The sequence below is a fragment of the Mustela erminea genome, chromosome 18 (genome assembly GCF_009829155.1).
Source record: "Mustela erminea isolate mMusErm1 chromosome 18, mMusErm1.Pri, whole genome shotgun sequence".
Classification (NCBI taxonomy): domain Eukaryota; kingdom Metazoa; phylum Chordata; class Mammalia; order Carnivora; family Mustelidae; genus Mustela; species Mustela erminea.
The window spans coordinates 8,247,025-8,260,028 of NC_045631.1; the positions used below are offsets into that span (position 1 = coordinate 8,247,025).

A 13,004-nucleotide genomic window follows, 5' to 3' on the forward strand; every position below is an offset into this window, starting at 1 on the left:
AGCCCTTAATCTCTGGTGTCTGGAATCAGTGTCAGAATTGAATTAAATTGTAGGATATTTGGTTGGTATCAGAGAATTGGAGAATTGGTAGCAGAACAATGGATTTGAATTGGGGGAAAACAAAAACATACACACACACCAGCTGAGAAAGAATTTTTGTCTTTGACTAAGAAATATGAAGGTTGGGAAGGTTACCCGCAGTCCCTGCCTTTTGGATTCTGTGCCACTGAGAAGAAACAGGGTTGTCAGCGAACAACATGAACTATTTTGGATGTCTAAGGAAAAGCACACTTAAAATGTGTTGCTTGACCAAATCACTGCCTTGGAATATCTACTTTGTGGGAAACCAATGTGAGTACCAAGTAACTGCCACTGTGCCCACATTCTTGGCTTTGATACAAAGAAAAATTATGCCTTGGAACAATGTCTGGCATGTTCAGGCTGAGGTTAACTGGGGCTTGGTTATGCCTTGAGGACCCTGTTGCTGCTTTGATGCTATGATTCATTCATTGATCTTAGTCAGTTCAACTATTTATATGCCAGTGTCAAAGTCTCACCCAGCATAACCACAAGAGGCTGCTGGCCTTCATCCACGAAGCAGACGTTGGAGGATCAAGCAAGACTTGCTGGTGCTTTTCACAGGAAAGAAAGATACAGGGACAGATGGAAGATTTACTGGTATGACCCATATGTCAGATGGGCCTCCTTATCCCTCAGAGAGAGGGTGCAGTCCGCTTGCAATGCCTGGTCTATGAATGCCTCTGATACTTCCCAGTTCTCCTAATTCCCAGGGACATACATACTCAGGGTCCTGTCAGCTTCTCTCCTGACATGTTCTCTGTTTTGATCTGCATCTCCACACCCAGAACGTAGCTTCAGCTTCTTAATGAGAGGGAGAGAAAGAAAGAGAGAGACAGATGGAGGAGAAAAGGAAGAAGAGGACGAAGAAGACAGTGGAGAAGGAGGAAGGAAAGAGAGGGAGGGAGAGAAGAGAGGGGAGAAGCCAGAAGAGCAAACAAATGTATATCTCCGTTTAGTATTTCACTGCTGGCATGGTGGTCATGGGAAGATGTTACATTATTGGCTTTATTTCTCTCTCATCTGTTGGTCTTCCCTCTCCCATCCCCCACTACTGCTGCCTCTTCTCCATCCTTCTCCCCTTTCGGAGACTATCCACCCTACCATGATGCAATCTCAAAGAAACATCAAGGGGGAAAAAAAATTAAAAATAGACACACACAGGTATAGATATCATTCTACAATTTATCTTTTTTAAACGTATTTGCTTATTTTTAGAAAACAATTTTCTAAACAAAACAAAAAGAAGGACAACCCATGACTTTTTCTGTAATGCTTACCTAGAAGAGGAGGGTTAAGATAAGAGTTATGTGACTACATCTTGTTTTTCATGTTTACATGACTAAAGGACAAAACTAAATAAGAAGCTTTTCTTAGATATCCAAAGTAAAATAAAATGAAACTCACTGTGAATACATTGGTAATGTATTATACTCAGGAAGAAACCGTTTATGTGATTTTATGTCATATGATGTCATATGGACTAAGGACTAAACAGGGAAAAGTAACTTCTTAGGAATCATACAACTGGTGGTAGAGTTTGTATAGTCATGCAGAGACTGCTATAGCTTGGAATACATGAGAGGTATAACTGTGTTGGGTGTCCATTAGAGTTGGGAACATCCATGTGGTTGAAAGGATACGCATGTGTAAGATCAACAAAATTTAAGTAAAACCTTATAGTTTTGAATTTAAATCGGAGGTATGGTTCTGAACTCATGACATATTGTAGCTTAAGGAATACATATTTTCTAGCTCTGTCCACTGAAAAGGGCTAGGAACAATACCAACCCCTTAGCAATTGGCACCCAGACTGAGGTCTCTAAACACTATTCCCCATAGAGGATCCTTAGAGAAATGGCTGACTTCAGGACTAAGGCAGGAAAAATACAAGATGAGTCTGAAATGGTTGTTTCAGAAAGCAAGAAACCTATCCAAGACTCTTGAGACTGTGTTATAAAGACTCAGTCTAGGGGCACCTGAGTGGCTCGGTTAAGTGTCTGCCTTCGGCTCAGATCTTGATCCCACTCAAGCCATGTGTCCAGCTCTCTGCTCAGCGAGGAGCCTGCTTCTCTCTCTCCTACTGCACCCGCTTGTGCTGTCTCTCAAAAAAAAAAAAAAAAATTGTTGGGGCGCCTGGCTGGCTCAGTGGGTTAAGCCGCTGCCTTCGGCTCAGGTCATGATCCCAGGGTCCTGGGATCGAGCCCCACATCGGGCTTTCTGCTCAGCTGGGAGCCTGCTTCCTCTTCTCTCTCTCTGCCTGCCTCTCTGCCTACTTGTGATCTTTCTCTGTCAAATAAATAAATAAAATCTTTAAAAAAAAAATTGTTAAAAAAAAAAAAAAAGACTCAGTCTGTGGTCTAGGCTCCCACTGGCTAAAGAAGAGGCAGCTTTATCATCAAAAAGGGTAATAATAACTGGGATGATTTGAAGCACATCAAATATATTTTAGTTTGAGCTTAACAATTCTCAAAAATAAATAAATAAATAAAACAACCTTCCTGAACACCTTTAAAAGGATGCTAGAAGACAACTTCATACTTTTTTAAAACAAGTTTAAAAAAAGGAAAGAATAATTTCCTACACAATCTTCCATAACCAAGAGTTGACAAAGGGAGTTTTTAATAGGAACTCTGTAGGTAATAAGTGAGAAGTGAATGACAAATTTGAATATCACCATTTTTCATACCCTAATAGTTTAATGGCTCTAAACCAGGGGTCAGGCAAACATAGTCTATAAAGAACAAGCAAGTAATTATTTTAAGCGTTTTAGGCTTTGTAGGACATATGGTCTCTGTCACAACTGCTCATCTCTGTTATTACAGTACAAAAGCAGCAAAAGACAATATATAAGTCAATGGGTGTGGCTATATTCCAATAAAACTTGCAAATAAAGTCAGGAGATTGGATTTTCCCCTTGTGTTTCCCATACTTGATGTAGATAATGACCACCAATGGCTGCTAGCATCATGAAAAGAGGGAGAGGATGATGTTATGTACCTCTTGATGGAATTGTACATGACCACCCATGAGGTAGACTTGTGGTGGGGGGTTGGGGGGAATCAAGCCTGAATCTGACCATGTCTCCACATCTGACTACTAAATCTCAGGAAATTTAGGAGATACCATCCAACATCACCAGGATGCAGGCAGAAAAATACAAAGTTTTGGAAGTTCTGTAGGACAAAGGACCTAGTATCCTCAACACATAACTGCAAGAAAAAGAAAAGATATGGAAGGATAATTTATAGAGTAGAAGAGCACTGAGAGATGTTAACAGCCAATTAAAATATAAATAAAAAGAACTGTACTCTAAACTCCAAATTCTTGCTTAATGCTTATATGGAACAATGTAACCAGTATTGCTCTATTCCTGGTCTTGAATTCCCAAGCCCATCAAGGGTCCTCTCAGTAAGACTCCATCTTCTATGGAAGACAATCCCCTGTGTATCTGCTTATATTTCGTTTCTCTAGAAAATAATTCTCCCTGAGACAGTGAAGAGGTAATCCCAAGTAAGGAAGGGTCAAACCCTAAACCTGTTTCTTCAGTAACTTTCCAATTTGTTTTACTTAAAGCAAAGTTTTCTATTAGGATGTATCCAAAAAAAAAAAAAAAAAGGATTTACAGTTAGAGAAAATGTACATAATTTAACAATCTCTCACTATTTTGTGTACAGCATTTGAAAAATTGCCTACTTGACTATTACTTTCTCTTTGGTTTTATTTTCTCATAAAATAATCATTGCTGTGTAGAATGCACAATCATTTTTATGTAGGATGCACAATTCCGAGGGCTATTAACTTGTTGGGGAAAAAATGGTTGCTAATATACACATTTTTTCTTGTTTAGATTTATTTCCCACCAGAGAACCATAAAGTATCCCAATTAACTATGAATCTTAGTCTGTGGTAAATGGGAATATCCACAGCCTTCTTCAAGCTGGAAACATATTTCAGTCCTCTGCAAGCTAGAACTAAATTACTGTGTCAGTAATGAAAATAAATTTGCTAATTAGTTCACTTAATCAAATCTGACTGAACTCTGTTCCTAGCAGCATACACCTGAGAGCCTTAAGACATCTGTTTCTGAGAGCTTATCACCTACAGGCGACTTCTTCCTTTTTTTGTCTGAGAATAATTATTCAGCTTCCTCCTTAAGCCTTCGAAGGGAGTCTCTATGCAGTTAATAGTGATATGTTATGGTACGAGAAACCAAAAACAATCACTTGAGGCCCCAATCACTTGAAGCTGGGTGCTAGACTGGGCGTAGCAAGTAGGTGACATGAACTTATAGGCTTCCTCCTTGATCTATGAAAAATAGAACCAGAAAACATTGTTTAGCTCTGAACAAAATGTGAGCTGAACTCTCTCCCCGCATTCCCTAGCCTGTGACAGATGGCAGCAATTCCATCAGTCTCCAAGTTTAGTATGATATGCATCCCTTTTCTCTAATTGCACACTCACCAAATCAAGCTTTTGCTAATTAATTGGGCTTCCAATATGTCTACTGCTACCATTACCCAGTGTATCTGTTCTTCATCTGGTGCCTAACCCTCACATGTGCAATGGCTTCCAATTTTTTGCCTTGCTTGTTCCCATATTCGGAAGCAAAATTATGACCTTGGGTAGAAGTATTGAAGAGAAGCCATGCATTCAAAATCAGTTGCCTCAGTATGGAGTCTTTGGTGTTGGCGGTGCTCTCCTGGGTCTCTTGCTAAGATGCCCCTCTTCTGGTCCATAATTTAACCTGAGCTTGTTATTTTGTGTTTTCCAGAACTCCCGTCTGACTTCCTGCCTCTCTCTTCCCCAGTCTCTTAGCTTGCTTTACTGACCCGTGATGTCTGGACTCTATGAAACACTGAATGCTTACTTTCTAATGCACCCGTTTCTCTTTTTTTAACTCTCTATCATAGAACTTAATACTTTTACCTGCCTGGTGCTTTGGTCCTTACCTGACCTTGCTTAACTTCATCAGTCTGTCTGGACATGACATTTACCTGTCATTATCAGTCTGTGGTCAAGTACTTGGTACTAAGAGGAGATGACTAGACTCAGTTTCTGCCCCAATAATTCCTTCTTTTGAATTGCTTTGTATTTATTCAACCCGTTTTTCTCCTTTATGTGGACTATGTATGACTAGTTCCTGAAGTCATTTGAACTTTCAGCACCTGCTTCTTTCTAGCTCCCCATTCTACCAACGCACGAATGCAGACATGTTGGTCAGAAGGAAGGTCCAATTAGCCCTGTTTGGAGAAAGAACACCAGACTGGGACTGTGAAGACATCCCCTTGAAGTATTAGTTGTCCTGCCTACAGTAAGTTGCTCAGGTGTAGAATGGAAGAATAGGATTCTTCTGAAAGCAGTCCCTCCCCTGACTCTTTTGTCCCCTAATGTGTTGTAATATCACAGTTCCTAGGTCAGTGGGCTAATTGGCAAAATAAGAATTTGTTGGACCAGGAGTCAGGATCTCTGAGTTCCAGTTTCTGCTTTGCAACTAGTTCACACACTGTAGCCTTGGAGAAATGCTCTGCCTCTTCAAATCATAAAGAAAATGAGGGGGCTGTGTTGGATGATCTTCAAAGACCCTTCCAGCCCTTTTCTTCAGTGATTCCATTTTTCTGCATATGAAGGGGAACACATTTTGCTAGTGAGGACCATTACGTCTGAAGAGAATTACTCTTCCATGACCCTGGTCTGGAATTTATTCTGCTTACAGATTTTGAAATGCTTCAGCTGGATTTATGCTCTTTTTTTTTTTTTTTTCTGGCATAAGACTTTCTATGAAAAGCAATTGCCTGCAGGGTCTAACACAATCTATTCAGCATGTCTCAGAAAGCTCTGGAATTCAGGATTCTCCACAAAGTTCCTTCTTGGACTGGGAGCCATAGATTCTCCACAAAGTTCGTTCTTGGACTGGGAGCCATAATGACCCAACAGAAGGATGGTGGCAGCAAATGGGTGTCCTCTAGAGTGACCACCACAGGAAGCTCAGAGTGAGCAAACTAGCAGTTGACTCAATGAGCTGTTTCCAGAAAGACCAGGCTGTGAGGTGTTAACAGCCAGGAGACAACTGACCACCACACCTGCTATGGATAGCCATCTCAGCCTCCCCACAAAGAATCTTAATCTGTCTCTCCCATCAAAATGACTGGTTCTAAGGAAACTCAGTATAGTTTTTAAAATCCTGTTACAACAACATGATGTATAAGAAGTATGTCTTACCATGGCCTAGGAACCCTGATTCCATAGTGAAAATAATAAAAGAAAATAGAATTCCCCATCATATGGGAAGAGAGGCTGGATTAGAGGCGTATTATGAGGACAAAAACAATGATCACCCAGGTTATGGTGTCACAGTCACTGATGCACTCACACACAGGCCTCCAGCTCTGTTGTCATAAAAGGATGCTGATCCCCACACTACTCTGTATTTTGGAAGGAGAAAGGGCCAAAATCTCCTCTCTCTGGGCCTCTAAAGTAATGGGCCATGCCATTCCTCCCCAAGTACAAATGCTGCATGGAGAAACTCAAGCGATCCAGGAAATAAAATAACATTTAAATAAAACTCAAGGAATACAATTGCATGAGTGTGTGTGTGTGTGTGTGTGTGTGTGTGTGTGTGTGTGTGTTTATGTATCTGTATGGGTCTGTAGTGTGCATGTAACCCTTTTTGGGTAGGTTTTTCCAAGGGAAAATGATGCGGGTAAAAGCGCTTTAATTTCTCGCTAAGCCATATGTCCATTGCCTATGAATGCACAGTTGGGCAGGCTGCTTCAAATATCCTGGGTAAAGGAGAAAGTCTTGTGTTCATGGAGATTGTGGCCATAAGTAGCCATATTGCCACAGCTTGACTGGAGCAGAGTCTGAGAATGAGAGAGGGAAAGAAAAGAGAAGAGAAAACAGTAGAGATGGATTCTGAATTTCCAGCTGTGACTGCTAAGTTTTGGGAGCACAAACACCTGTCCTCCCACGGGATTTAGGGTAATGTAGCCTCAGTAATACAGAGTTGTATGAGTGGATCTGGAGCCCTGACAAGGAGAGAACAAGGCTTCATGGGCAGGAGCAAACCTCTAAAAGCTCCCCCAGAGAAATACTTAGGGATGAGAGGAGGGACTTGCCAAAGAGTCCAGGTAGAAGAATAAACTTTGGGCAGGTGGGGCAGTTTCTAGGATCTGGAGTTACTGCAGGTGGGACCTCCTTGTGCTGTCCAGGTGACATTCTACTGAGCAAATCCAAGCTCTGTGCTTTCTTCGGTGACTATTTACTGAACACATGCAACGTGCCAGAGGCTGTTCTAGGCTCTGGGATAAAGAAATGAACAGCAAGAACAATGCTCCCAAGAACCTTGCTCTCAAGGACATTGGACTCCATTGGGAACTGAGACAAATTAGCGAAAGACACAATGAATGTACAAGATTATTTCAAACATCTGCATGTACTATAAAGACATCAACATGCAGTAATGTGATGGAGAAAGACAGGGAGGGAAGGGGGTTGCTATGCTCAGCGATGACACCACTTACCAGATGCACACCCTGAATGAGGCCATGTCCCCATCTGTAATATCACGGTAATAAATAATATCTATCTCCAAAGATGGATATAAAAGATTCACTGAGATAATACCTGGGCACAGCACGATGACTGACCAAGCGTCTATAACCCCTTGTCACTGCAGCTCCAGGCATGCCTGAGGGTGATGACATTAGTGATGCAAAGCCAGGATTGCCCATCTGAATCCTGCTCAGACTCCTGACCCACAAAAAACACTAAAGGTAATAAAATAACCAGTATTGTTTTAAGCCACCAAGTCTTAGAGTAATTTGTTTTGTGGAAATAGATAACTAGCACCAAATCTTTTATATAGAAACAGAGAGAGGGCACGCGGGTGGCTCAGTCAGTTAGGCATCTGCCCTCAGCTCAGGTCATGATGCCAGAGTCCTGGGATCAAATCCCACACTGGGCTCCCTGCTTGGCATAGAGTCTGCTTCTCCCTCTGCCTCTGCCCCTCCCCCTGCTTGTGCTCTCTCCCTCTCAAATAAAGAAATAAAATCAAGAAAGAAAGAAAGAAGAAAAAGAAAAAAAAGAAAGAAAAAAAAGAAGAAAGAAAGAGACACTTTCTTTCATTATTTTCCCCTGGAAGACAAAAACTCTTCTAGAAAGGTTTGTTGCCAGCAGAATTTATTCTCAAATACAGTGTATTCACAGGAAATTTCAGCTTCAGTAAAGCCAACAGATTCGGAGACAGCTATCATTTAAAAGATAGTTTGTTACAGTTTCTAAGATGAAGGGACACACCATGCAGGGAGGGACATGTGGAGAACTACCAAGGTCAGTCAAGAGCCAGATGGAGGAATAAGGGAGAGCTGTGGGCAAGAGCCTTTGTTGTGGTTTTTGTTGGAAGGAACAGGCAAGACAGGGTGAGCAGATTTAAGATTGGCTAACTTGAATAGTTTCAATGGCTTCTGGGTTACAGGGGTTGTCCCTAGTTGTCCGGTGCCTGGCCCTGGGGTGATTAGGGTAGAAGAGCAGCCTGAGTATAAGAGCCCCATAAAGGGGATAGTGTGTAGGCTCTGGATTGGTTGATCTGCATTTGGCAAGTGGGAAAATTGTTTGCTACCTCTAACCATTGACTAGCCCTGGGAGGGGCAGTCCTTCCAGGGTCCCTATGTCCAAACATCAGAACACAGAAAATAAAAGACATGACTAACACAGAGCCTTGTCTGAGTATCACATTCATGAGCTCCTGTGTGGCCAGGGTGTGGTTTCATGATCCCATTGTGGAGTCTAGGACTTGAGAGGGAAATCTGCTAAGGGAAGAAGGGGTCTTTGATTCCCAGAAAGATGGTACAAAAAGAAGCCCTCTACCCTCTTCTCATTTTGAGCAGTGTCGTATGAGGACTCCACGATTGGAGCTGCCATTTTAGCTTGTGACCACAAGAAGATGACCAAGAGAGTCATGAGAAAAACAACCTGCCATGTCCTCAAAGAACCCCCATCAACCCTGGAGGCCTACTGTTTAGGCAACATTACTTCTGGTATATGGTGACTTTGCAGCCAAAGTCCAGCTGACATACAAGCACTAGGACTTGCTTCCAATTCCCAGACTCCTCCTCTAACCACCCTGCTTAGGAGAAAGAGAAGGTTAGTTGCTTTGCCACAATAGTAAAACGTTACTTGAGACCTTATGGTGGAGAATTGCCAATTTGCAAAGCATGATGTAGAGCTTGGTTAAGTGGGGGTTCACTTAGTGGGGAAAAGAGAGACAGATGGGGAACAAAAGTGAGTTCTGGAAGCCCTGAAGACAAGAGTCCACTTCAATATGCCGCCTAAGGCAGGGGCCGCCTGGTGCTCACTGTGCTGGGACATATGGAAGCTGTGAGGAGGTGTTTCATGTGGTCCGTGGATGCATTTTACGCAGCTTAGTGGAAACATATAGGATTCATGTGGGCATGTTTCTGATGGTCCCAGCAGCATCCGCCAGAGTAATGGGGAGGAGTCAGAGTAACATGAAATAAGAACAAAAAGAAGGAAGATGATTAATGTGTCGTTTTAATTGGTGAAATAAGGATGTGGGATGTATGATTTCAGTCTACTGGAAAGAGGTAGGATACACATTGTCTCAAGCCCCTAGATTTTGCTGAATGTGTTTTTAAACGGAGCATCTCCAATCACATGGATTTATTGAAAACTGAAAACTGGTGTTTCATGTTAGGTGAAATACTGTTATCTTGAGGCTGCAATTTGCTGGGCAGTAGAAAAAAATTTCACAGAAGGAAAAGGAGAAATAAGAGCAGAATTGGTAAAAACTCTGGGCTAGTAGGATACCATGAGGAGATGAACAGGCGTATTAAAATCTTTAAATTTATTTGAGAAAAAATTGATTTATGAATTAGCAGACATCTAGCAGACAGAAAGGAACCACGAGGAGTTAAACCAAATGAAAGATTTTGTAGGCACAAGGGAGCAGAAGCGAGAAAAATATACTGGCAAAAACAGAAGACAGATTATTGGAAGGTCTCTTTCCCTCAGAGGATGACAGGGACCTATCAGGCAGATGGTCCCATTAGTGATTCCTGATTGACTGTTTTAAGGTTCCATTCTGAGAGAACCAAGCCTATGATAAAGTCTTGGTTTGGTGATGTGAGACTTAGCATAAGCGACTCCATTTTGGGTCTGTTGTTTTATGTCTAGGCTATTATCAGAGTTCTTCCTCGACCAAATCTTCTGTGTATCTTAAGTGGAGAGGGTTGGAGTGATGGGATGTATATTCTCCATGCTGGAGGATGACCTTGTTATTCACACTGCTAAAGCAGTTTTAGTTATTTCACTCATTTCTGAGTCTGCCCGTCTCTCTCCTTCTCCTCACATTTGCTTTTCCATCCTTCATTCTACACACTCACCGTTACTATGTGCCAGACACAGGCACTGGGAATATAGAGTACATAAAGCAGGCCTTATTCCAACATAAGACTATGCTTTTTGTCCCAAATGACCAGTGGTTTCCTGCTGCTATGCAGACAAACACAAACACAAAGACTATTATAATCTCGATTTCCAGTTCTAAATGCTTTGGTAGTAGTCATGCAGCAATCCAACTCTCCACCCCCGCCCCCCAGATCCCTACCCCTATTTCTTTTTGGTAGACCCCATGTTTTCAGTTTCATGTTTTCTTGTCCTAGGACAAGGGGAGCTCAGATAAGACAGTAACTCCTATGTATCCTGTACTCATAGAACAAATATAATTGAGATAGGACTTTGCATTTAAGACCCCTCATCCTGCTATGCGTTTTGTTTCCCTGCATCCATTTTGGCACATAACCTAGGAACTGGGTAGGATAAATGCCTCATCAAGAATATGTCATAGACCTCCCACTGGAGAAGTAAAGAAAGTGCTTGGTAAGGGTAGGGGCAAGGACTGTAGTTGGAGGGAGGCCAAGAGGTAAAATGCCAGTGCTGCTTCTCTCCTTCCCTCCTGAGATATAACCTGAAGGGAAAGGCAGGAAATGTGGAAGAAACACTCTGATAAGCAGTATGAGTGTTTGGGTTTAAGGTAGACCCAGGAGACAGCTGTAGGACCCCATATGTAACTAGGTTTACTGCCTACTGCCACGTCCAACAGAGTGCAACCATGACAGTCACAAAGAGGAGGGTAAGTATGGGGTACAGAAGAGAGAGGACCGAGGTAGTACTCACCTAGTCTCTTCAAGCCCATTTACTAGTTATCCAGAAGCTCCTTTATGGAGCTTAAGGGGGGCAGAATAAACCACCCCAAAACACCCCTGTTTGGCACTGGGATAATTTTAAGCTGATTACTTCTAAGACCCATTAGGCACAGGAGAAACTCTGAAAGCAGAGTAGAATTGACACATTTATAATGGAAATTTACATTTATAAGGGAAATTTCCATTTGCCAGAGTGTTTCCCTCTCTGTCCCAGGAAGAGAAAGAAGACTTTAAAATCATAAGAAGCTTCTATCAGAGGAAAAGTCACAACTAAAATCTGCATAACAGCTTCTCCCTCCTTTACACTGTTTTTCTGGTCATCTCCCATGACTGGCCTCCCCACCTGCACCCCCTCCAATTTTTTTTTTTGGTCTTTAGCTGAAGATGGTATTTAAGGAATGGACTGGGCCATTTTGGAGACTTACTCAGTTTTCTTGGGTATCTCCAATGTATGTAGAGGTATACATGTTGTTAAACTTCCTTTTTTTCCTCTCTCTCTTTTGTTAATCTGTCTTTTCTTTTGAGGGACTTCAGTCACAAAAAACATAAGGGTAAAGGAAAAATTACTTTTCTTCCCCTATTTTTCAGTCACAGAACATGGTCATGGAAACCAGAAGACCCAGAAGATGGCACAAGGGCAAAGACAACAATGAATAGAGAGCCAGCAAGCCTGCCATGAGGCTATCTTGGCTTGGGGTAAGGTGACCCAGCTGAAGAAGCTGAGGGATGGAGAGACAAGTGTCTGGGAAACAATACGACTGTTGGCCACAAGAGAACCAAGGTGGGACCAAGTCAATCATGCCCAAAAGATGTGGGCTCTGAGAATAATTCAGAGGAAACTAAAATGTCATTAAGTAATAAGTTTAAGTCTTGGCCCTTCAGCAGAATGGAGCTGGTGGAGGTAAGATTTTTTTTTTTTCTTGTCCGAGTAGAATGTGTTCAGTTTCAGCTCTGTTCTGTATATAACCAACTTACTAAGACAAGGTCACTCCAAGATGGTCCCCTAACCAGCTCCTGGGTAATACAGATACTGCTAGGGCCATACTTGGAAAGCCACTGTCATGGAGAGTTTTAGCCATGCCTCTCTCTAAGAGATAAGCAGGTCTGTCCACATGCACCTGAAAGCAAGGCAGACTTTCCCATCATCACCTGTGATTTATCTGTAGATTATCTCTCTTGTTAATGTGAGCTCAACCATGCAGTTGAGGTATTAATGACCCTTGAAAATTTCAGTCTCGTTGTATTGCAGCCCAGAATCTGTGGCTGAAAATGGTGAGAATGACAAATTACCCCGTTCCTAAATTCTCACATTTGTTCTGTATTCCCTAGGTCATACCAGTGTTGGAAAAATAAAGAAGTCAGCCCTATGCCTGATCCATAAATATACAGAATGCAAAGCCATATGATCTCCTGAAGTTCATTTGCTCACTGACATTAGGTCAATATTGTTCCCTCTGTGGAGAGGCTCAGAAATGTAGGCGGTTGCACCAGGGTCGAGTAAAAGAAGTGATTCATCTTATGTACTTTCTTTTTTGTCCTGAGACTCAATTTCCAACATGGTGGGACATGTCCCAAACTAACAAACAGTTCTCAGACGCCAGCCGAGTGTCCAAGAATTCAACTCAATTCTGATTCCCTTTACTGGAACAGCATCAGATTCCACAGGTTAAGGGCTCAGTCTCACAAGACTGCCCTCACCCT

General features: G+C 42.0%; 1 long non-coding RNA gene across 3 annotated transcripts in view; it reads left to right on the plus strand.

Moving 5' to 3' along the window:
* The window catches only part of LOC116577976, a 29,314-nt gene extending 16,513 nt beyond the window's left edge, over positions 1 to 12,801 (plus strand). For 2 of the 3 annotated variants that reach the window (XR_004280684.1, XR_004280683.1), the window contains exons 2-3: positions 11,892 to 12,204; positions 12,633 to 12,801. This is a non-coding gene — a long non-coding RNA (uncharacterized LOC116577976). Of the gene's footprint in view, positions 1 to 7,764; positions 7,854 to 11,891; positions 12,205 to 12,632 lie in introns of those variants that run through there. The other variant, XR_004280685.1, reaches the window with a different exon arrangement.
* The last annotated feature ends 203 nt before the right edge of the window (positions 12,802 to 13,004 follow it).